General features: G+C 42.2%; 1 protein-coding gene across 1 annotated transcript in view; it reads left to right on the top strand.

The window, feature by feature from the left end:
* Positions 1-5,909: 5,909 nt before the first annotated feature.
* MCPH1 (microcephalin 1) overlaps positions 5,910-24,949 on the top strand; it is a 207,842-nt gene continuing 188,802 nt past the window's right edge. Inside the window, exon 1 of the mRNA XM_069973445.1 lies at positions 5,910-6,052. The gene's annotated coding sequence lies outside the window, so the exon portion shown is untranslated. The remainder of the gene's footprint in view (positions 6,053-24,949) is intronic.

Here is a 24,949-nt window from a genome sequence, read left to right as displayed (position 1 = left end):
GACTTCTCCTTTAGGGTGAGTTTACACATACAAGATCTGCAGCCGATTCGACAGTGCAGATCCACAACAGATCCAGAGCAGATCGCAGAAATTTGATATCAGTGTAACTAAATAACTGAACATAGCATGAAATCTGATGCCGATCTGCTGTGGAACCTGTATGTATGAAAGCACCCTTAGGCTTAGTTCACGCAATGTATAAATTCATTAAACAACGTCCGGAGTTGCAGTTTTGCAACAGCGACCGTTATTCAATGAATTTGCCGATCAATTCAATTGCTATGGAATCCCAGCCGGAGTGTATACACACTGTATACACTCCAGCCGGGATTCCTTGTGGCCACAGAAAAAACTGACAGACAATGTAAAGTGCGGCTCTGGCTATCTGGCTGCGGCTGTCTGCTATGGGTAATTGGAATGCGGGCCCACCTGAGTGTGCCCACATCCCAATTAAAAAGAAATGAAGTTCATCCGGCCGGTACTGCAGTACCTGCCAGGATGAACTTTAAAGACAGCGGCCGTTCTGTGACACCAGCCTGTGAAGCTAGCCTATGGCCATGTTCAGACCCCCGTTCCGTGACTGGTCTCAGAAAAGATCATCCCAGCCAGTACTGCAGTAACGGCGGGATGATCTTTCACACCGCTGAGTTCTGATGCGGGCGCATCCGCACGCCCGCATCAGAATTGCGGATTGCGAATTGCTCAGCTGCTCGCTCCATTGTATGCACTGACATGGTTTTCTGCAGCCGCTATTCATTGAATAGCGGCCACAGAAAACTGACGTCAGGTTCTTGCGGCGCCGCTAGGGATCCCGGCCGGAGTGTTTACCTGGGTATACACTCCGGCCAGGATTCTATAGACAGCAATGCAACGTATATTTTTGTATTAATCACGGACGTTGTTGCAATCGGCAAACAACAGCCGTAGTTTTACGAAAATATACGTAGTGTGAACATAGCCTTAAAGAGGAATGTATCTCCTGGATTTCTATCTTTTTCACTGATTTGCTTCTTTTAGTCAAATAGTGAAACATCTTCCTTTTTCCTAACGTGTTTCTATTTTCTGGTAATTAAAAAAAAAAAAAAAAACAGTCACCATGTTAAAAGAGAAAATACTTCATAAGGTAAGAGGGGTAAGATATAAATGAGATATAATACCAGTTACACATGATAAGAGTCTTATAATTTGATTAAACCCACTAATTGACTAAAACACTCAGACGGCTATTGGCAGCTTGACGATCTCTAGAAGAAGCCTACAGTTTGCGATTCCTGAGTTATTAACAAATTAGTGAAAGTAACAAGGTGTCTTTGCCAGATGGTCCGTCGAATCTGTTTACAAAAACTAAAGACGCTTATTAGTACCACATTGAGAGATGATGTTTAATGACTCGCTAATAGGGCAACAGTTACCCCCTTCTACAGCGCAAGATGGCACACCAAAAATATAGAGGGAATTGTGTGTGCCGTCACAGCCAGAGGGATCTAGATTACCTTGAACCACCGAATGCTTAAAGGGCTTAACATATTATTCTCTTTCTTAATATACTAGTACTGCTGTTTAACGGCTTTGATAACAAATAACCATTTTCGGCAATGGAACGTTGGCTAGAATTGCCTATCGCTAACCGAGTGATTCTTGGCATTCATTACTTAAACAAGTTTAGCTAGATTTTCTACCGGCTAAAAATAACATTGTACTGTCTAATTGCCCCGTCAATGCTCAGTCGGTGCATCAGGCATTACTGGTCTATAAAATGCCACACATCACATAGCTCCGGTCATCTGACATCTCATCAGCGCAACAATCTGCTTTGCATAATTAAGCTACAATAGTGCCAGGGAGTTAGGGCGGCCGTTCTAGAATAATTAGCCAAATATTTGATCAGGGCCATTATACAAGGTTTTATTATCCTGTGGGTCTATCGCCTGTGCAGTCATTAACATCATTTAGGCTCAAATATGAAAAGACTGCACACATGAAATTGGACATTTCAATCTTTAATTAAAGCGAAAGGTTTTGATACATTGTAAAGCAGGGGCCGAATCATTTAAAAAGTAAAACCGCAAAGAGTCTAACACTCCCGGGATGTCTGTAGCTTACAGTAATAATATTATGTACACTATAACATTATCAATGTATAAAGTGATTTCTACTACCAGCAAAAAACAATGGGTAGGTTCAATTGTATATACATATATTTTGTGTGTGTGTATATATATATATATATATCGCACCCATGGTTGACACGAAAGCTTGTTCAGCTACATTTAAAAACCAACATCAGAAGTTAGTATATAATCTGATCAAACCATGTTGCCTCATGTACCAACGTGCAGGTCTCTGATACAAATTAGTCCCTAACCAAAAAACATCACTGTGCCGGTCAATGAACACAATCTCCGCAAAGCGTGTGCCAGCAGAGAAGGGGGGCCATGGAATGGCCCTGCAACCCCAATGTCACAGGACCAAACCCCTAAGGGCCCCCCCCCCCGAACCCCGCCGGTATGTGTTCTATATATGTATATATTGTATGTATATTTTATTAAATTGCATATACATATACAGACTCACCTCTAATACCCAAAGCTTCAAACATGCCCTCAAAATGTTTTTAAGCAGGCCTATAAGGTTCCATAAATTGATTTCCCCACACACACATATACATACACGCCAAGCATTTAAAGGGGTTGGCCACTTTATAGTAAAATAGACTATAGACTAACAGCAGCTCCCTGTGTACCTCAGTGAGCTAAAATCAGACTCCCCTCCTCCAGGCTGGGCTGTCCTGCTCTGTGGTGATTCTGTCCATTAGATGGCTGACATGGAGGAGCATGTGACCATGCCCCACCTCCAGTGTCCTTCATAGGCATATACAGGCTCAGTGGTGGACACTGGGGGCGGGGCATGTTCACATGCTCCTCCATGTCAGCCATCTTATGGACCAAAACACCACAGAGCAGGGAAGCACAGCCTGGAGGAGGGGAGCCCGATTATAACTCTATGAGGTACACAGGGAGCTGCTCTCAGTAAGTACTATGAGTAGTTACTAATACTGTACACTTAACAGTTTTACTATAAAGTGGCCAACCCCTTTAAAGCAACTCTGTACCCACAATCTGACCCCCCCCCCCCAAACCACTTGTACCTTCAGATAGCTGCTTTTAATCCAGGGGATGCAGTTATTGTTTTAAAAACGACTTTTAATCCGGCAGCGATGTGTCAAAAGGCCGGGGCTTACATTTGTATATGCATTAGGCTGGCACCACCTCTCCTTCCCTCCTCCCCGCCCTCCTCATCATTAGGAATGATCCAGGAACATTAATTGCTGTTTGAGCTTTGCACAGGTGTTTTAACGATCCAGCCCATGTTCATTATACACACAGGTGGGGAATAGGAAGCAATCTGCCTGGAGCATTCCTAATGATGAGGAGGGTGGGGAGGAAGGACAGAGAGGGTGTGCCAGCCTAATGCATATACTAATGTAAGCCCCGGCCGTAAGACACAGCACTACAGGATTAAAAGGATTTTTAAAACAATAACTGCATCACCTGCCGAACGGATCCCTGGACAGATCTTGGATTAGAAGCAGCTATCCGAAGGTACAAGTGGTTTGGGGGGGACAGATTGTGGGTACAGATTCACTTTAAGCACTTAGACATGTAGCATGCAGGCATTGGTTGGTGACTGGAGTCTGTGAGGAATGAAAGGTGGAATCTGATTGGTTGCTAGGGGCAACTGAGCCAGTCTCACTTTGCACCATGTTTGATAGATCTCCCCCTAAGTCTTTCTTTCTAAATTCACAAGACATTTTATCCCACTGAGCCTCATTTATGAAAACTAACAGCCAAAACCAAATGCCTGTAGATTATATAAGAGAGTTCAGGGGTGATCAGTCAGACACAATAATATTGGCTGTATGATGTCTTCAATGGGTACTCCGGCTAGGAAGGCTTTTTCACTATGGCTGTAGAGCGGGTGGATAAAAGCAATGACGTCCACTTACCTCCCCAGTTCCAGCGCTGGGTCCCACATTGTATTGCTCCGGTCCCCTGTCGCTTCCTGGTCTATGAAGACATGAGGTTTTAAAGAGAACCTGTCACCCCCCGTGCTGGGTCAGAGCCCGGTCGACCCCCCGCTAGAGCCCCTTATACTTACCTCGTTCCCGAAGTCCCGCTTCTTCAGCTGATCCCGGGATGGAGATATCACTGTGGTAAGCCCGGCGTGCGCGCTGCTGTGGTAATTCCGACGCTGCTGAGATGAGTCCAACGCCCATAGAGAATGACGGCTCCATTCATTCTCTATGAATGCTGGACTCATCTCAGCAGCGCGCGCGATAGACTTCCCACAGTGATATCTCCGTCCCCGGACCGGTTTCAGGAACGGGACTTCGGGAACGAGGTGAGAATAAAGGTCTCTAGTGGGGGGTTGGCTCTGACCCGGCACAAGGTGTGACTGGTTCCCTTTAAGCGCGTTCAGCCATTGAGCGTCAGAGGCACAGGCTTAAATGGCTGAGTGGGCTTGATGCATGACTTTTTAAGTCGCATCATAGACCAGGAAGCAGCGGGGGACTGGAGACCGGAGCAGTGCAATGTGGGACCCAGGGAGGTAAGTGGACGTTGTTGCTTTTATCCACCCCTTCCCCAGCCATAATGAATAAAGCCCCCAGCCCGGAGTACCCCTTTAATAGCAGCCTGAGCCAGATGTAAACGATAATGTGGATGACTCCAACCAGGGAAGACATCATCATTTCATTTTAGCCCAATTTGGCATAAGAAAATACTAATAAATATTAAACACACAAAAACTTTGTATTCAGCTCTGTGGAGAGCCGGCGATTTCTATAAATTTTTCTCTTGGAAAGAACCCCCCCCCCAATACAATTTCCCTTATACATTAGGTGCTCTGATAACCTGGTCTTTAGTTTCTTTGACAAGAACTGACATACAGCAGATTACACATAACGCATTTATTTCCGTGTACTAGATAGTATTACGACTGGGAGCGCTGTAAAACATTTTCCTATTGACAGCAGCAGATTTTACCATCAGTTTGCATATATTACATCTTTACATATAATATTTCTTGTTTTTTCTCGCACTTGTTACATCTCTAGATGAAAGAACATCTTTTGGCGTTCTACTCCCTTTGGCTATACAATCTGACCGTAACACTGTCTGCAATTTGTCATCTTGACACAAAATGGGCAAATTCCTACAGAAAATCTCTTTTTTTAACTTTAGAATTGGGACTATATGTTGTAGTAAACAATGGATTCTAAGATTTTTCCTTTCTCTGCTTACTTCTCCTTATTTCTACTATAGTTCACACAAGTGTGTCAGGCCTTCAGAAATCCAAGTGTGTCAGGCCTCCAGAAATCCAAGTGTGTCAGGCCTTTAGAATTCCAAGTGTTTCAGGCCTCCAGAAATCCAAGTGTGTCCGGCCTTTAGAATTCCAAGTGTGTCAGGCCTCCAGAAATCCAAGTGTGTCAGGCCTTTAGAATTCCAAGTGTGTCAGGCCTCCAGGAATCCAAGTGTGTCCGGCCTCCAGGAATCCAAGTGTGTCAGGCCTCCAGAAATCCAAGTGTGTCAGGCCTTTAGAATTCCAAGTGTGTCAGGCCTCCAGGAATCCAAGTGTGTCCGGCCTCCAGGAATCCAAGTGTGTCAGGCCTCCAGAAATCCAAGTGTGTCAGGCCTCCAGAAATCCAAGTGTGTCAGGCCTCCAGAAATCCAAGTGTCAGGCCTCCAGAAATGCAAGTGTGTCAGGCCTCCAGAAATGCAAGTGTGTCAGGCCTTTAGAATTCCAAGTGTTTCAGGCCTCCAGAAATCCAAGTGTGTCAGGCCTTTAGAATTCCAAGTGTGTCAGGCCTCCAGAAATCCAAGTGTGTCCGGCCTCCAGGAATCCAAGTGTGTCAGGCCTCCAGAAATCCAAGTGTCAGGCTTCCAGAAATCCAGGTGTCAGACTTCCAGAAATCCAAGTGTGTCAGGCCTCCAGAAATCCAAGTGTGTCAGGCCTCCAGGAATCCAAGTGTGTCAGGTCTCCAGAATTCCAGGTTTGTCCACACATCAGTTTATTCTGTTCATAAATCAGGATCCTAATTCTCTGACAGAAAAAGCAACCATTGATTTTAATGTGGTCATCCACAAATCTGTTTTCCATGTTCCATCTGTTGTCCACTTAGGGGGCATTCACACGATCTCCGGAATCTGTCTGTAGCACGGACAGTGTCCTGTGGAGTGGACCTTGGAGCTCCCCGCATCATGATTAATTATGATGCCGGGAGCCCCACTACGGTTTAAATGTTCCCACTAGTGTACTGACACAGCCAGGCAGCTGTATCACTAAACTAGCTTGAATTTTTAAATATTATCGGAGCTTCTAACATCATAATTAATCATGATGCAGGGAGCTCCGAGGTCCACTCCACAGGACACTGTCCATGCTACAGACAGATTCTGGAGATCGTGTGAATGCCCCCTTAAGCATGGCCCAGCAAGCCTAAAGCCCCTATTACATGAGGGGATCTCCAGGAACAAGCAAGCGCAGACCTATCAGTTCAGCGTTCAATTGCTTCTTGTTCTCCGCTTGCCCCTTGTTCACTATTACACGCACTGACAGCGAGCAGGTAAGTGCAGGTGTGGGGGGGGAGGGGCTCCCCAGACGACCTTTAGCTAGGAGATTGCATCTTGAAAGACAAAGAAAGACAATGATCAGCCGACATCGTGCATGTTGGCTGATCGTGGCCGTTTATTACACAAGTGATTATCGGCCGTAATAGCTGATATAGCGTCTTTAGGCTGACTCCACCCTGTGGCCTTTCATTGACCTATCAGTTGTTGCTGATCTTGCAAAAACTGCTGCATCAATGATGTTTTTTTCTGGACATCAATGATCCTGGAGAAAAACTGATTGGTGGATGAGGTCTTTCTCTTTGTTTTGACATGGATTCCATTATATTAGGAATAAAGGAAAACATAATAATACATAAGACTTGCAATTATCTACTCATCAAGCTTGTCCGCCTTAACAACATCCCTTTCCTGCATATTTTAAACTTGCAAATAATATTTGGTAATTAGATTAATGAATGCAAAAAAAAAAAAATAGAATGTTAATATATGCCGCTCAAACAAATAATGCCGTAATCGTAATTTAGCTTTTGTGCTGAAAGGAACAATAGAAACAACTGGATTCTCATCTTACTAAATCAAAACAGATCAATGCTTCTGGTCATAAACATGGAATAAGGAGGATCATTAATCTTTGAGCCAGATCAACTGAACATTGCTTCGGGGAAACAGAAACTTTTTTTTTTTTCCAACTATCCTTAAATAACTTTCATATTGGATTAAGTTAAGAAAGTCACCTCAAAACTTGAAACAAAGTGCGCAACTTGTTCATTTTCTGATAGAGTGCAAGCTTGCACGTGTGACTGACAGAGATAGGGATGAAAAATAACCATTAATAAGTAGTAAGAAACTAAAAATGGTAAAAAAAAAATTAGCTCAAAATATTCTGAAGCAATTTTATGAGAATAAAGTAAAATCTTAGATTGATCTTCATTTACTGTATGTACAGCCTTAGGCTAGGCTCACAAACGTATTTTCTTGGCCGTTCGAAGGCTGTCTTTGTGGACATCCGTCATTTTGAGGTCAAATAACGTCTGTTATTTTGAAATAACGTTCAGCATTTCAAAATAACGGATGTTATTTGACCTTAAAACGATGGTCGTCCACAAAGACGGCCATCGAACGCAGAAAAGAAGATGTGTGAACCTAGCCTTATTAGGCACTTTACATTGTGATATGCAGATAATAAAAGGGGTCTTGGAAAATGTTCCTTAAGGCTGGGTTCACACTACGTATATTTCAGTCAGTATTGTGGTCCTCATATTGCAACCAAAACTAGGAGTGGATTGAAAACACAGAAAGGCTCTGTTCACACAATGTTGAAATTGAGTGGATGGCCGCCATTTAATGGCAAATATTTGCTGTTATTTTAAAACAACGGCTGTTTTATTGAAATAATGGCCGTTATTTACTGTTATATGGCGGCCATCCACTCAATTTCACCATTGTGTGAACAGATCCTTTCTGTGTTTTTAATCCACTCCTGGTTTTGGTTGCAATATGAGGACCACAATACTGACTGAAATATACGTAGTGTGAACCCAGCCTAAAGGGGCACTCTGGCGAAAATATTTTTCTTTCAAATCAACTGGTTTCAGAAAGTTATATACTGTAAATTTGTAATTTATTTCTATTTAAAAATCTGACTGACGAGAGGCAATACCCCGAAACAGCTGTCTGTGGATGGATGCCTGGCTGTGGTTAATACTTTTCAGTTAGACTTTGACGCAAAAGGGGCCACCCTGGTATTTCCCTATTTGTGTCCCACTACTCGCAACCAAGTGGGACTTTAGGGGCTGCGTAAAATTTTTTAACCCATGTATATTTATGGCCTGGAAAACAATACGAAATGTACCATTGGCAGAAAAAAGATAAAGACTATTCATCTATTTAGCCCCAACATGTAAAACACTGAACTCTGGGGTCAACTGCACGTTGTCTTTGGATTTTGCTAAATTCTGTATACACACATCTTAGAAAGAGACACAACATGTCGGGATTTTACATAACTTGTCTTGTCCGGCAGGACTCCCGGTAGTGGTAGTTAACACATTACGACACAGGAGAACAGACTTCTACAAGTACAAGTTTCTCTCCCTTGACAGATTCTCCCCTGACACTCAAGTGTCTTCAGCGCCGTATCTACCGTATTTTTCCTCCTTGAATGATTCCATCAGAATCTAAGGAGGTAAGACTCGTTGAATGGCAGACAGAGCAGTTCCAGAGACATGGTAAAGTGTAGGATTTTCCATGTCAACATCAACACTTTCATTTAGATGACAACAGAAATGTACTGGGGTTAGAATGGACTAAGCTTTATCTCCTGTCATTCAGGATTCCTTCTATCCAGTTTTCATTTTTCAGCCTCGACTTTCAGCTTTACTACGACGTAATTAGAAAACTCAAAGTAAAATAACTTTTTTTTTTTTTTTTTAAGTTTCTGTTTGGAAGTTAAAAAGTAGAATAGAGTAGGGATGACAATTTTGTAAAAGTGAATAATTAAACTGCAAAAATGTTCTAACTTTTCATTGATACAAACCTATCATCATAGCCTAGACACAGCCACAAGCCAGAGGTTAAAGTGTTAAGATTAGAGATGAGCGAACCTGGAGCATGCTGAAGTCCATCCGAACCCGAACTTTCGACATTTGATTAGCGGTGGCTGCTGAAGTTGGATAAAGCCCTAAGGCTATGTGGAAAACATGGATATAGTCATTGGCTGTATCCATGTTTTCCAGACAACCTTAGAGCTTTATCCAAGTTCAGCAGCCCCCGCTAATCAAATACCGACCGTTCGGGTTCGGATGGACTCGAACCCAAACCCGGTTCGCTCATCTCTAGTTAAGATGCTTACCGCAATAAGTGTACTAAATTGCAAATGTAAAAAAAAAACTAAAATTCAAAATGCACAAAAATAACATGGAAGCTATCCAATGTTAGGAATTAAAGGGGTACTCAGTATCAAGTAAGAGAAAATAAAAATGCTGCAGAAGCATATTGCATTTTTAACCTGTCCGCTCCCGTTTGGAAACTATAAAAAAAAGCATCAATTTTTTTTTGGGGGGGGCTATTTTTATTTTATTTTTTTTTATTCTAATCTGTTTCTATTTTCTGATGCAAATTCTTTTAAATTTCACTTTTTATACATTGTTATGGGGCGGCCATCTTGCCTGGGCTGTTATTAACAGCATTTAGTGACATGCTTTACAGCAAGACTCATGGACATAGAAGACATTGGGATGAATGTGAAACATTACTGAGCGCACTCTGTGACCTTTGAAGAGGTCATTCCACAGGGAGCTGCTATTGTCTCCTCTATCTACTGGTGTCACATGTCCCTGCAATGTTGTACAGATCACTTTACAGCAACCTCCTCTTTTCACTACAGACTAGAAAATGTCAGATCAGTTTTGGACCAAGTGGTGAGAATGAAAACTGGAAGATTTCAGGATTATTTTATAATATAGATAGACAAATTGAAAATGAGGAAAAATGATAGCTGAGTAGTGTACTCAGGGACAAGTAAAAATAAATTGGACAACCCCTTTAAGTGCATTGTATTAGAGTATATTGTTTAGTTCATTCCAGTTTTATTGGCCCTCAGATGCAGCTAGGGTGGCATGTTTCTTCATATATATAAAATACACTATGCTATATTCCTATTAAGAAACAAGCAGCATTTTCTCTGCTGCTTCCATGTAGAATGCAAAATTTAAGCAATTTGCCAAGATTTGTTTTATGTCCTAAGTGACCTTGAGTTTGAACTGCCAAAACCATTACTTGAAAATTGCTCTGGCTGCTCCTATGAGCAGGGTATTCCATAGCTATCTTTTCCAACTTAAGATGTTAATGAATAGTTCCATATGCACTGAGAATTTAACAGACAAGTCGATGTAAATTATTATAATTACTGAAATTGTATCTTAATCAGTTTCCATAAAATGTAGTTATTTTCAGTGAATCGCTGCAAGACTGACTGTGGCGGTGACAATTAATTGTTCCTCCAGCTGGGCGGGCTATTCCTTAAATACTGATGAACTGCTTAAAGAAAACCTGTTCACAGACAAGGTGTCCTTAAAGTGTCACTGTCATTATAACTTTCAAAATTTAAATCAACAGTAGATATAAAATAAAGCAAATTTGCAATTTTTTTAGTTCTTATGCTGTAAAACAAAGCTATACTTACCAGAAATCCAGGTCCAGTCTCCTGAAGGCAGCCATATAACAGCTATACTTACTGTATTCAGGTCCAGTCTCCTGAAGGCAGCCATATAACAGCTATACTTACTGTATTCAGGTCCAGTCTCCTGAAGGCAGCTTTATAACAACTATACTTACTGTATCCAGGTCCAGACTTCTGAAGGCAGCTATATAACAGTTATACTTACCAGAATTCCAGGTTCAGTCTCCTGAAGGCTGCTATATAACAGCTATACTTACTGTATCCAGGTCCAGTCTCCTTAAGGCTGCTATATAACAACTATACTTACTGTATCCAGGTCCAGTCTTCTGAAGGCAGCTAAATAACAGCTATACTTACCAGAAATCCAGGTCCAGTCTCCTGAAGGCTGCTATATAACAGCTATACTTACTGTATCCAGGTCCTGTCTCCTTAAGGCTGCTATATAACAGCTATACTTACTGTATCCAGGTCCAGTCTCCTGAAGACTGCTATATAACAGCTATACTTACCAGAAATCCAGGTCCAGTCTTCTGAAGCTTTTTAGTCTTGTGCTGGTTAAAACAAAGAGACTAAACACATGAAGTCCCGGCCAGTAATGAGAGTCATGGCTCAAGGTGTCCATCAATCATATGACTGCCTTCTCTGTGCTCGCTCAAATGACCTGGGAAACATGGGACTTCCTGTTTTTTAGACTCTGAAAAAGAATGTGTTTTCTATGAAACAAAAATATCTTGCTTTATATCACATCTACATCGAATGCTGATTTAGGTTTTGAAAGTTATAACGACAGTATTTCTCTCTAACTCCCTAGGTAAGTATGTGTCAGGATAAATATATTTTTTTAATGGGACGGACATGCTTAAAAAAACAACAAAAAAAAAACACCTTGTCAATTCCCCATCGCAGCAATGTGGTTTTTTTTTCTCCTTTGCATTCTGAATGCCAGATCAATTTTTTTTTTCTTTTTTTCTCTGAGACAAGTTGTATATTTACTGCTGCCATTTTAAAGTACAACCTTACGCTCAAGTATCAAGGATATCTTTTGGGAATATATTTCATGGTCAAAAATAAAACGTCAGAGTGAATGTAAAATAATACAAGGAGATTTTGGATTGATGTTCACCAATAATATTTTCATCTGGTTGGTCTTAAAGCTCGTATTAAAGAGGTATTCCAGGAGATCTCCTACTATTGCTCTATGCTAGTGGCTAAGGGAACAGCTCATTTTTCTTTGAAGGCTATGTTCAACCTGCCTAATATTTCAAGACTCTGTGCGGAACAGTGTCCGGATATAATAGCTCTTCACACAATGTAATGTCGTGCACTCCACTCATCCCACCCAGGTGGTGCAATTTTTTTTGCAGGTATAAGACGGATCTTGCATGCCCGGAGCATAGGCGAATTGCACGCCATGGAGAGGCCATAGTACAGTGTAGCGTCTGTCCCGATATGAGGTCACCTTATCGTTATGGGGTGGTTTACACTGTTTGCAAATGGCAACCAAGAGCCTCATTATTTTTGTGGAAGTTTTTTTTAGCAGATGGAGGGGCTGCTTTTAACTATTTTCGTGTCTGTAGTGGGTCTGTATCGTCATGGAGGTGAGCTGTTGCATTTTTCTGTGTGTTTTTGTGTGTTTCCAATGTAATGTGCGGCAGGGGCTGCACATCACATTGAAGTGAATGGCTAATTGATTTGCAGGCACACCCGACGGTGACCGCAAATCAATAGTAAAAAAGAACATTCCTGCCGGCGATACAGAGGTATCGACTGCAGGAACATCCTGAATGCAGCTTGGCGTCCGGCAGTGTAACACCGTTAAACATAGTGTGAACATAGCCCAATGCCCCTTAAAGTTTGAACTTTACAATGTAAATAGTGCAGGTTCAGATGCCGACTTCCTGGCTAATCTTTTATGATGCCAAATATGACGGCTTGCATCATACCAAACATTTTCAGGTAGACATGCCTCATCCCATATAACTGTTGCGTTTATAATGGCTGCCCAGTACGGTGCACTTGATCCGAGTTATTCTTTTGCTGTTCTACATTGTTGTGGCCAAGGTTTTTGAAGTTGACTAATGAGACGAGATAAACCAAAGAGAATATAAAACATTTTACAAAGAGAACACAGAATTCATTTCTATACTAGGTTTCACGGCTTCTTCAAGGCATGTGTGCCATCAATAACGTGTAGAAAGCATTTACTAACATTTCCCAGGGGACATCTCTGCCCATCTTTCTTGAGTACGTTCTCGTGCATGCCTGTTTTGCATGAAAAATGCTTTCATCCTGTACCTTATCGATTTCCTTGTTCCATATTTTGATCTATCTCCTTTCCCACATTAATCCCACAGAGTGCATGGTGAAGTGAAATAATTGTTTCTCCTGACAGAAGACTTTTGCCTATTACTAGAAACCACATGCAAGCAACTCATCCCTAAAGCTATTGATTCGATAGGTGACAACCCAGCTAATTCATTGAGCCTTTTTATTTCCAACGAGCCACAGTCTAATGTCAAAGTATCATTCAGGTGTTTAGGTAATATAACAAGTCAGTCAACGTCAAAAATCAAATAGCTACATTCCTCTAAGTCTACAGGCAAAGTGTTACTGTACTGATGGATCTCTAGTCATAATACTTTTGGGCAACGTTAAAGCAAGATTTTTTTAAAAAAGATTTTCCCCCCGGTATTAAAGTATTAAAACCCATGCGTACCTGATCCCCGTCGACCATGGCCGGTGCCATCTTGTGTTGATGTCTTCACAGAGGACCAGCCCCCCAGTGAGACGTCAGAAGATGACTAACAGCTTGCTCAGCTTCGATTGGCTGAGCAAGCTGTCAGTCACCTGATACTGTCGGCCGAAGAAGAATGAAGTGCAGGAGAGAAGAAGACGCTGACGGGAACTCCAAGACGCGCGATCGGCGGCAGAATCGAACAGAGACGGACCAAGTAGTGAAAGAGAGTATATATAGAATTTCTGGAGAAGCGTGCTCACGCGAAACAGCTGTCACATACGTTTACCACATTGTGCTGGCGTCTAAGTCGCCCGACTATACCGGAATTATTTTAATGGATTGAAATAAAAGTCACGTTTTATGGTGAGTGCCCTACCGTTCATCTTCTTGCTTATTGTGAAAGAGAGTTTTTTGGGGTTTTTACGCAATACGCGGCCACCAGCGCTGGAGCGTGGGCATTTAAGAGCCCCCACTTTTATCTTCCCCCTCCCCAGCTAAAAATAGCTTTGCCCGGACTTCTCCTTCTCCTTCTCTTGTCCAAGTAGCCCAGTTGGCTTTAACCTTTAAACCCTGTACTAGTAACTGACTTTGTTACAGTCAGTGGGTACTCCAGCGAAAATCTTTTTCTTTCAGATCAACTGGTTTCAGAAAGTTATACAGATTTGGAATTTACTTCTATTTAAAAATCTCCAGTCTTCCCATACTTATCAGCAGCTGTATGTCCTGTAGGAAATGTTGTTTTCTTTCCAGTCTGACACAGTGCTCTCTGCTGCCACCTCTGTCCATGTTACGAAGTGTCCAGAGCAGCAGCAAATCCCCATAGAAAACCTCTCCTGCTCTGGACAGTTCCTGACATAGACAGAGGTGGCAGCAGAGAGCACTGTGTCAGTATGGAAAGAATACAACATTTCCTGCAGGACATACAGCAGCTAAAAGGTAGGGGAAGACTTGAGATTTTTAAATAGAAGTAAATTACAAATCTATGTAAGTTTCTGAAGCCAGTTCATTTGAAAGACAAAGATTTTCGTCAGAGTGTCCCTTTAACAATAAGTTGATCCACAAGTGAGAACATGCAAAGACATTCCTGAACATCCTTACAAAGTCAGGAGACGAGAGCTGTGAGAGATAGTTGGGCTCTCTAGAGAGAAGGAAAAGTTTTTTGCTTCCAATTGCGCTATAGACAGCACTGAACAAGCATCTAGTGCACAGCACAGCAGGAGTCATAAGTCTCCCAGTTTCATATAATTATCAAATTCTATTATAACATCTGCTTATCCTTTCCTCACATTTCTTTACATTACCTTCTGCAGAAGTGTCAGAAATAGGATTGTGAAATGTTGTCCTATGTAATTTTAGGTTATAGTCCAAACTGTTCAATAACATTTTACTTAAAGGAGAAGTCCGTCAAAAATGTGTATTAAAGTATTGTATTGCCCCCCAAAAGTAATACAAATCACCAATATACACTTCACTTCCCGGATAACATGGGGATGTCACTTCCTGGATAAAATGGTGATGTCACTTCCTGGATAACATGGTGATGTCACTTTCCTGGATAACATGGTAATGTCACTTCCTGGATAACATGGTGATGTCACTTCCAGGATAACATGGTGATGTCACTTCCTGGAAAACATGGTGATGGCACGACCCGACTCCCAGAGCTGTGCGGGCTGTGGCTGCTGGAGAGAATGATGGCAGGGGGACACTGAGGGACACAGGGCACTGGAGGGACACTGAGCATCCGTCTGCCATCATCCTCTACAGCAGCCACAGCCCGCACAGCTCTGAGAGTCGGGGCGTGACATCACCATGTTATCCAGAAAGTGACATCACCATGTTATCCAGGAAGTAACATCACCATGTTATCCAGGAAGTGACATCACCATTTTATCCAGGAAGTGACATCACCATTTTATCCAGGAAGTGACATCACCATGTTATCCAGGAAGTGACATCACCATGTTATCCAGGAAGTGACATCACCATGTTATCCAGGAAGTAACATCACCATGTTATCCAGGAAGTGACATCACCATGTTATCCAGGAAGTGAAGCCTTGATGCAGTAGTAAGTGCAGGGAAAAAGCACTTTATAAGCATTTCCAGTAATAAGTGTATATTGGTGATTTGTATAACTTTTGGGGGGCAGTACCATATTTGAATAAAAATGTTCGCCAGACTTCTCCTTTCACCCCTTACTGACACTGTGGATTTTGGCCCTAATGATGGAGTTGATTTTCAATTTTGTGTTTTGGCTTTTTCCTCCTCTCCTTCTAAGAGCTATAGTGCTTTGATTTCATCACCCACAGGGTTGGTTAGGGTATCCTATTTCATGCCACAATCTCTAGTTTTTACTAAAATCATATTTTTTTATATTCGCTTTATATTTTTTTATTTTTATAATTTTTTTCTGATTATGTGACAAAAAAATCTGCAATTCTGGGGCTTTTTTCCTCTTTTCGTTTACGTCGTTCATTATACAGAATTTATATTGTTAAAGCTTTATAGATCAGACAATTGCGCATGCTATGATATATAATGGGGGAGATTTATCAAACATGGTGTAAAGCCAAAACTGGCTCAGTTGCCCCTAGCAACCAATCAGATTCCCCTTTTCATTCCTTACAGACAATTTGGAAAATTAAAGGTGGAATCTGATTGGTTGCTAGGGGCAACTGAGCCAGTTTCACTTTACACCATGTTTGATAAATCTCCCCCAATATGTGTATATATATATATATATATATATATATATACACACAGTATATAATAAACTCTTTCAATAGGTGATCTACCCTTTTACTTCTCGCACGTTGGAAACTCTTTCCACCCAGGTGAGGCCATGTTAAAAGATAAAACTGCACTATCTAAGAAACAAATTGTGCTATAAATATAGCTTATTAAGAGGGTTATGGGCATATCCTAAAGTCCTCCATTTTTTCTATTAGACCAATAAATGTTCTCGTAGTCTCCAGAACACAGTCATTTGTGGAAGTATGTTGTTGATTAATAATAAATTACAATAAGATTCTAACCCAGGCTGACTACAGAGTATATGTCATGCTCTTAAGTATGTATTATTGGAACTTGAAGTGGGATTTAACGTCAGCCTTGATATATCTGGCGAGGTCAACCCTCTTGTGAGCCACAAATAGAGAACATCTCCTTTATAGACGATTGTGCGTACAATTTAATGGTAGTAAAACTCATTGAGCTCGTAGCTGATGCAAGAGAATGGGTCTTTTGGAACGTCCTTTGTCACTGAGCGGCCTTGCCAACCATCCATAAACATACTGACAAGTCACGATTGATTTCATAGGGCATTTTAAAGTCAAACCAGCTCAACAATTAAACCCAATCATCAGTGTCGGCGTAAGGTTTTAAGCCGTTTTGTCATTTTTTCAATACAAGATTACTTACAGACCCCTGAACATGGCGTACTGTTTCTCCACCCAATTTTCTCATCCCTATCCCTCATCTAATAATAATTCACATCATGTTCACGGATGATTACATTAATCTAAGCTTTCCAAGAATTCCTTTCCTACTCCGATTCTGGATTATACAGAATGTTGAACTCCCTCCCTGACATCCATCCCAACTAGTACTAGATATGGTGCTAGGCCAGGAAATCCTGTGGTCCGGAAGACGACAGTCCCTTCTCTCGACCCGCAACCCTTGTCCCAGCCCCCCACGCTAACCTTAGGGCAGCAAGTGGTCGACAGTCCCAGCACACACAGACGGGAATACAGCGACAGAACAGGTCAGACAGTCATAACGTCAAATCCAAATCAGCAAGCAAGGAGTCCAGGCCAGGGTCGAGCACGAGCGGTAACGCAGTACAGAAGGATAAGGCGAGACGAGGTCCAAGAATAGTTCTTTTTTGGTTTCTTGTTGTACACTGTCTGAACACTGCAATCTAGAAAGAACACCACGGGCACACATAGCATGAAACCACTCAACAATTAATAAATGAGTATTGGCTGAGTTAACCGTTCACCCCTCTGTCGGCCGCGCCGTCTGCTGCCCATCCTTAGAGCCGATAACCAGTATTGAAATCCAGAGAAAATTGGAGGAGGAAGGTCCCACCATGCAGATACAGTAAGAGAGGAGCTTAGCAAGCAATGTTCTCCTCTGGCAAAGATGATGGGAGACATAGCGAAAACATGATTTATTTAGATAATGCGTTTCAAGGTTGCCCTCATATGGATCTGACGAAGAAGGCAACCTTGAAACACATTATCTAAATAAATGTTGTTATCGCTACCACTACGTCTACCATCATCTTTGTCAGAGAACTTTGCTAGATGATCAGCGCCTAGACGTCCTGTCTTATCTGCATGGTGGGACCTTCCTCCTGCAGTCTTCACTGTCTGAACACTGCCTTATTTCCTCTACTTGGTAACTGATTCTACACCACACCCTTCTCTTTCCCTGCTGAGTTCCCTCTGGTCCTCAGTTAACCCTAGTTCTGCTTCTGTGATTGACATCGTTCCTTCTCACTCTCAGTTCTTCTGTGTGTGGCTTGGATGTCAGAATCTTGTCCAATCACACCCAGGCCGTGTTCCTGGCATCCCATAAACACTTATCTAGCCCAGATCGTCATCTAGCCCAGTTATCGTTTGCTTTTGTCTCTGTTGAGCACGCTAAGCGTTTCCTCCTGGTTGAGAGTGCTGAGCGTTTTCTCTATTTTATTTTTCTAGTTCTGATTTTGTACTTCGCTGCCCGATTCCACCTTCAGTGTAGGAAGTAGGGCTGGGCAATATGGCCAAAAAATTAAATCTCGATTATTTTTTTTTCGACGATTGTGGATTTAAATCTCAATTTTTTTTTCTTTTTTGCTAACAGAGCATTTTCTCCTTGCAGCGTCAGATAGTATTTTAATGACGTTTGAGACAACTGTATTGCTTCCCAGTGTAACAGTGCTAGTGGTGGTATAGTGGATAAGGGGTGTAGTAGTACGGGTACAGAGGAGGGGTGTAGTAGTGCAGCTATGGTAGATAAGGGGTGTAGTATTACAGGTACAGATGAAGGGTGTAGTAGTAGTACAGGTATAGATGAAGGGTGTAGTAGTAGTACAGGAACAGATGAAGGGTGTAGTAGTACTACAGCATGGGTCTCCAAACTTCGGCCCTCCAGCTGTTGCAAAAACACAATTCACTTCATACCTGCACAGCTAAAGCTTTGGATTTGACTGTCCAGGCATGATGGGAAATGTAGTATTGCAACAGCTGGAGGGCCGCAGTTTGGAGACCCATGTACTACAGGTACAGATGAGGGGTGTAGTTTTACTACAGGTATAAATGAGGCGTGTAGTAGTAGAACAGGTATAGATCAGGGGTGACTTGGGCAGCTGAGGGTGATTGAGTCAGCTTGGGTTGACTGAGGAGGACTGGGGCAGCTGGGGATGACTGGGGCAGCTGGGGGGGACCAAGGGGAACTGGGGCAGCTGGGGGGGAATGAAGGGGACTGGGCCAGAGGGGCAGACTGGGGTGACTGGGCACATAGCTTTCCTCGTCCTCTCACCCCGGCACACACGCTCCCCTCCCGAGCACATATGCAGGCCCCAGGCTCTGGAGGAGGCTGCAGGGACTGCAGAATAGGGTGACTGCATCGCTGCGGGAACCGGAGCTGTACAGCGGGATCGGGGGTCTACACGGCACCCCCTGATCCAGCTGTACAGCTCCAGCACCTGCGGCGATGCGATCACCCTATTCTGCAGTTCATGTTGCCTCCTCCAGAAACAGGGGATCTGCATGTGTGCCCGGGAGGGGAGCTTCACACACTTCGGACTGCCGAAACCGCTCACCCACACTGCACCGCCGGAACCGCCTGCCCGACCCTCTCCAGACCGCCCATTGCACAGCTCACAGCCCACCGCACTGCACACCTCATAGCCCGCCACACATCTCACAGCCACAGCACCACCCACAATGATTTTTTTTGAAAATTTAATTTACGATTTTCACAGGAAATTAAATTGATTCTAAAATTCTTGGCGAATTAATCAAATTAATTTGATTAATCGCCGAGCCCTAGTAGGAAGGGCATGTCTCCAAGTTGTCCGCGTAAGTTAGCTGTGGTAAGTAGGTAGGGACAACTTGGGGTTCTAGCTTTAGGGCTCACTGTCCTTGTTTTTCCCCTTCCGTCTGGGTTTACAGCAGCAGCTATTTACATAACACTTGAAATCCACGTTCAGTCTCCTCAATCTTTTTGGTCTTGTGCTGGTTAAAAAAAATACCAATGCAGGAAGTCCTAGTCACTGGACCTGGATATAGGTAAGTAAAGCTTTGTTTTAAAGCATGATAATACAATAAATAAATAGTGTAAATTGCAAACTTGCTTTATATTACATTCATTGTTGATTTAGATTTTGAAAGTTATAACAACAGTGACACTTTGAGGCTATATTCACACAAAGTATTATTTTTTTCAAAGAATGTGCATGGTTTTCCACTAAAATAACGGATGATGGAAGGGGGACACTGAGGGACACAGGGCACTGGAGGGACACTAAGCATCCCTCTCTCATCATACTCTCCAGAAGCCACAGCCCGCACAGCTCTGGCAGTCGGGGTGTGACATCACCATGTTTTCCAGGAAGTGACATCACCATGTTTTCCAGGAAGTGAAGCCTTGATGCAGTAGAAGTACTTTAATAAAAAAATTTTCACCAGAATTCTCCTTTAACTAACTCTTGTACATCAGGATGTTAAGCAGCATCACCAAAATTTACATCAGCTGTCAGTTTTTATCTACTGTGTATGGCCAGCCTAAGGCATTATTCACACTGTGCAGTTTTGCCCTATCAACTCAAATGAGACTATTTTACAGCGATTGCATAATCAACAATGCATTTTCCCATGATTTGCATAGAACCATTTCTGCTATGATTTCATAAAATTTTTGGCAATCCACCTTATATTGGAGGTGTACACTGGCTAAATAAAGTGCAAGGAGTGCCAATACACATCTTAGAAAATCCATCTGATCACAACAAAAACAAAAAAGCCTAAGATGGAAAAGAAAGTATGCACACCCCAATGTAAAACTTGAATATACTTTATAAAGTACTGTATATTATAATATTACATTGGAATGTGCCCATCTTAGGCTAAGGGCCCTATTCCACCGGACGATTATCGTTAGCATAATCGTTAACGATTAACGATCTCAAACGACCGCTATTGCGAAAGACCTGAAAACGTTCACTCATTTCCATGGAACGATAATCGATACTTATGATCGTAATTGCGATCGTTTCTTCTTCCGTATTTCTTCGCTATTGCGTTCGTATCTATTGCAAACGACCGAACGATGTCTTATTCAATGCGAACGATTTGCGAACGTTTTGCGAACGAGCAACGATAAAAATAGGTCCAGGTCTTATAAAGCGATCAACGATTTCTCGTTCGGTCGTTAATCGTTACTGCATTTCAACCGAACGATTATCGTTTAGATTCGAACGATTTAACGATAATCTGAACGATAATCGTCCGGTGGAATAGGGCCCTTAGTTTACACAACGGAAATTTTCAATTAATCATGGCCATTGTTGCAAATTGCAACACTGGCTGTGATTAATTGAAAACATACTTTGCATTGATATCTATGGAAACCCGGCCAGAGTGTATACACTCTGTATACACTCCGGCCGGGATTCCTTGCAGCCGCATGAAAAACTGACATTCATTGAATAGCGGCCTCATCAAACTGACAGTGCAGACAAAGTAAAGTGCGACTCCGGCCACACTTTACATTGTGTGCTATGGGTAATTGGAATGCGGGCACAGCCGAATGCGCCTGCATCCCAATTCAAAAGAAATTAAGTTCATCCGGCAGATACTACAGTACCAGCCGGGATGAACTTCACCAACACCGGCCATTCAGTGACATGGCCATGTCACAGAACAGCAGGTGTCTTAGGTTGTGTGAACCCAGCCTTAGGCACAGTGGCTCAGTGGTTAGCACTGTAGCCTCGCAGCACTGGGATCCTGGGATCAAATCCCACCAAGGGCAACATCTGCAAAGAGTTTGTATGTTCTCTCGGTGTTTGCGTGGGTGTCCTCCGGTTTCCTCACACACCACACACCTATACAGATATGTGAATTTGGATTGTGATGTCTATTGGGGACAGGGAGCAATAATTGGCAAAACTATGTAAAGTGCTGCGGAATCTGTGTGCGCTATAGAAATAAAAGCTTTATTTTTATTATTTGTGGGCTCCATGGTTTCCATTATTAAAAAAAAAAAAACGGATCAAAATATATCCTTTTTTTTAAGCGTACAAAAAAACATGGTCAACCACATTTTTGTGTACGCTAAAAAAACTGATCCATTTTTTATCTGTTGTTTTTTTTTTTTAATAAAAATATACAAAAACGCAGTGTGAACCCAGCCTTAGGCTTTTCTTTTTTTTGGTGGCAATAACACTGAAAATAAAAAAAATGTGAATGATAGAAAACTATTTAGAATAAACGTGGGCCTTATTTCTCTTGTTGGTGACACTTAGCCACATAGCAGAAATCTGTACAATTAACAACTATAAAGAAGGAGAATATCACAATGTGGGAGGAAAACAACTGTAAAGTAACAGGTGGCAATGAAACTAATTAGAGACTGTAACTGCGTAAAACTGATTAATTGAAGAAAACCAGATTATAATTAAGAAACTTGTCTCTGACGTGGCAGACATCAATGCAGGAGCAGGTGCCAACTCCACATGACCTCCTTAAAGTAATTCTATACCCCAATGCCCCAGCAGCTATCCCATTTCATGAAAAAGTAATTGTGCCTGCGAAGCTTTAGTATTTCGCTGCATATAAAAGTGATATTATTGCTCCATATTAAGCACAATTTTATGTACTAATCAGATATAAAAGTCAATCTCTATATTCTTAGAATTATTAAATCTTTTAATCATGTCAAAGGGAAAGTGCTTGTTGGTTTATAATTTATCATTAATTACTATGATGTTTTATATTTATGCAGCCGTAAAAGGAAGGAAAGAAAATGCAAGAATAAAAAAACGCTGCTTTATGTATTCTCTTGGCTCCTCATATATACATTTAGAATCTAGTGCTAAAGAATTATTTTCATATTGGGGTAACTTAGCGTACAGAATATCCATCTCGGTAAAAACATAGTTGGCAAACAACAAAGTTTTCACCGACACAGTGGGATTTGCTTCAAAACTGGCCATAACCAGTTTATTTCTTCTTCTGCATGGCAAAACAATTCATTTCTATTTGTACATTTGGTATGCCCCTGAGGTGTTGTCCCGGAGGATCAGCCGGTCACTTGCTAGGTGGTGAAGTGTGATGCCACTCCGGTGGTGGTTGGCAGAGATACAGCCGGGCCTTAAGATGTTATGTCGGGACGCCGGTGCCGGTTGGGCACACTGGTGTGATGGTTGGCCAGAGTGGGGCAATGACCCTCCTGGACTAAGGAAACTGCCACACACAGAAAGGGGAAATGTCCAAAGGCTGTAGTGTACACTGTGTTGGTGTGAGGAGAAGAATCACAAATTACCTTTAGCATAAATAACATTGTTTTTACTTGAAAGGTACATGTGTGCAGCAAGTTATCCAGCTTTGCTTTGACAGGATATGGTACACTTGATTAAGCACTTGATAAGACACTTGATTATACAACAACCAGATCTGTGATAGGAATACAGTGTGCTGACTGAGTAGCGTGTTGAGAAATACAAGGAAGCAGAGTAGCAGAGAGTAGGATGTTGTGAGTCCCAACCCAAGTAGTACTGTGCTCTGCTGGGATGTTGGAGGATAAGGTAGAAGAATACCTAAAAGAAGAAGAATACTTGTGCCCATGTATAGACCTTTGGGTCTTCGCACCACGTAATTCCCACCAGTGTCGGATGAACCGTCCTATGAGGGTGACACAAGGCCCCAGACCTTGTTACCTGGGATGAGCGAAATGCTGAAGATTTTCTAAGATGCTGAGGATTTTCTAAGGTAAAGCAGCAAGTTAGCAAGTCCAGGCAGCAGCGGGTTAAGGGGGCCGGCTTTTACATACTCGCAGCAGGATGACAATATGACAATCCTGCTCCGAGTACATAATCTCATTGAAAGTGGCAGTTTGGTATCCATAGTGGATTTTGCTGCGAACTCGCAGCATGAAATCCACTGTGGATACGATATGTGTGAATCTAGCCATAAAGCGAATGTGTCATCAGACAAATATGTCGTGTTAATTAAGTTTTTATGTTACATAACGTTTTTAAGTATTTTTGGTGATCTTTTTTTCTAATTTTCCACTTTACTGTCCATATTATAATATACGTTCACAGCAGCGCGCCTATCTGCCGGCTCGATAGACACCATTCTATGGCTGGGCCAATTCTGCCGTCCGCCGAAAGAATAGACGTGCCAGTTCTTCTGGTGGAAGGCAGAATCCACCCGGCCATAGAATGGTGTCTATGGCACCGGCGGATAGGCACGCTGCCGTGAACAGATACAAGCCTCGGAATCTGCCAGAATGTATCCACGTGGATTCCGTAGTGTGAACCTACCTATAGAGTGCAAACATAACTCTTCCATCACTGGGATGAATACATTGTAGATAGGTTAGAGTAAATTTGATAGGAATGGGTTTAGTTGAAGGGTATGTGTCCCTATCAAGCCCTGCCTATGCACTAGAGACCGCGAGGGTAGGACATCCCCTGCTCCAAGCAGAATTAACCCTACACTCAGGGATAATCAGTCCTATAGTCTGATAGTCAAAAGTCCTTGATGAGCGATAGGGCCAAGTATATAAATGAAAATTATAGAGCTAAAGCTTTGGCTGTCCAGGCATGATGGGAGTTGCAGTTTTGCAACAGCTGGAGGGCCGACCCTAACCCTATTTTAGCATCTAAGAAAAGTGAAACCTATTGTTTGAATAGAATAGGCAAGTTTGCCTCAAGACAAAGCCTAAAAAGTGCAGAAAAGGCATTAACGTATGATTCAGCAAGTGAGAGACAGTAAAGCAATCAGCGATCGGCTGCAGACGCCTGTTTAGACAGCAGAACGCATTATGCAAGAAGTGGAACCTGTATTATAAGTGAAATGGCTGCCAGGATCAAAGAGAAATGTCTGTCACAATCTCCCTTAGATGAGGCAAATCAAATGTAAGCAAGTCATTACCGCGCCAATTTAGAGCACTCAGCAGCTTTCCCTGCCACATCCCTAGTTGGGGTATTATACTTCAAAGGTTTTACTGATGGAAAAATGGAACAATTCAGATGCAAAACACTGCATTTATTAGGGAGAGAAACAAGATTATTGTTTTCAAATGGAAATTCTCCCACTGAACACCAAGCTTTAGTCTCATTACAAAATGAACAGTAATTCATCCTGCAGTTCATAACCGCTTTAGGCCCAGGTCACAAATTTCC

The sequence above is a fragment of the Dendropsophus ebraccatus genome, chromosome 6 (assembly GCF_027789765.1).
Source record: "Dendropsophus ebraccatus isolate aDenEbr1 chromosome 6, aDenEbr1.pat, whole genome shotgun sequence".
Lineage (NCBI taxonomy): Eukaryota > Metazoa > Chordata > Amphibia > Anura > Hylidae > Dendropsophus > Dendropsophus ebraccatus.
This window is presented reverse-complemented; position numbering and strand designations above follow the sequence as displayed.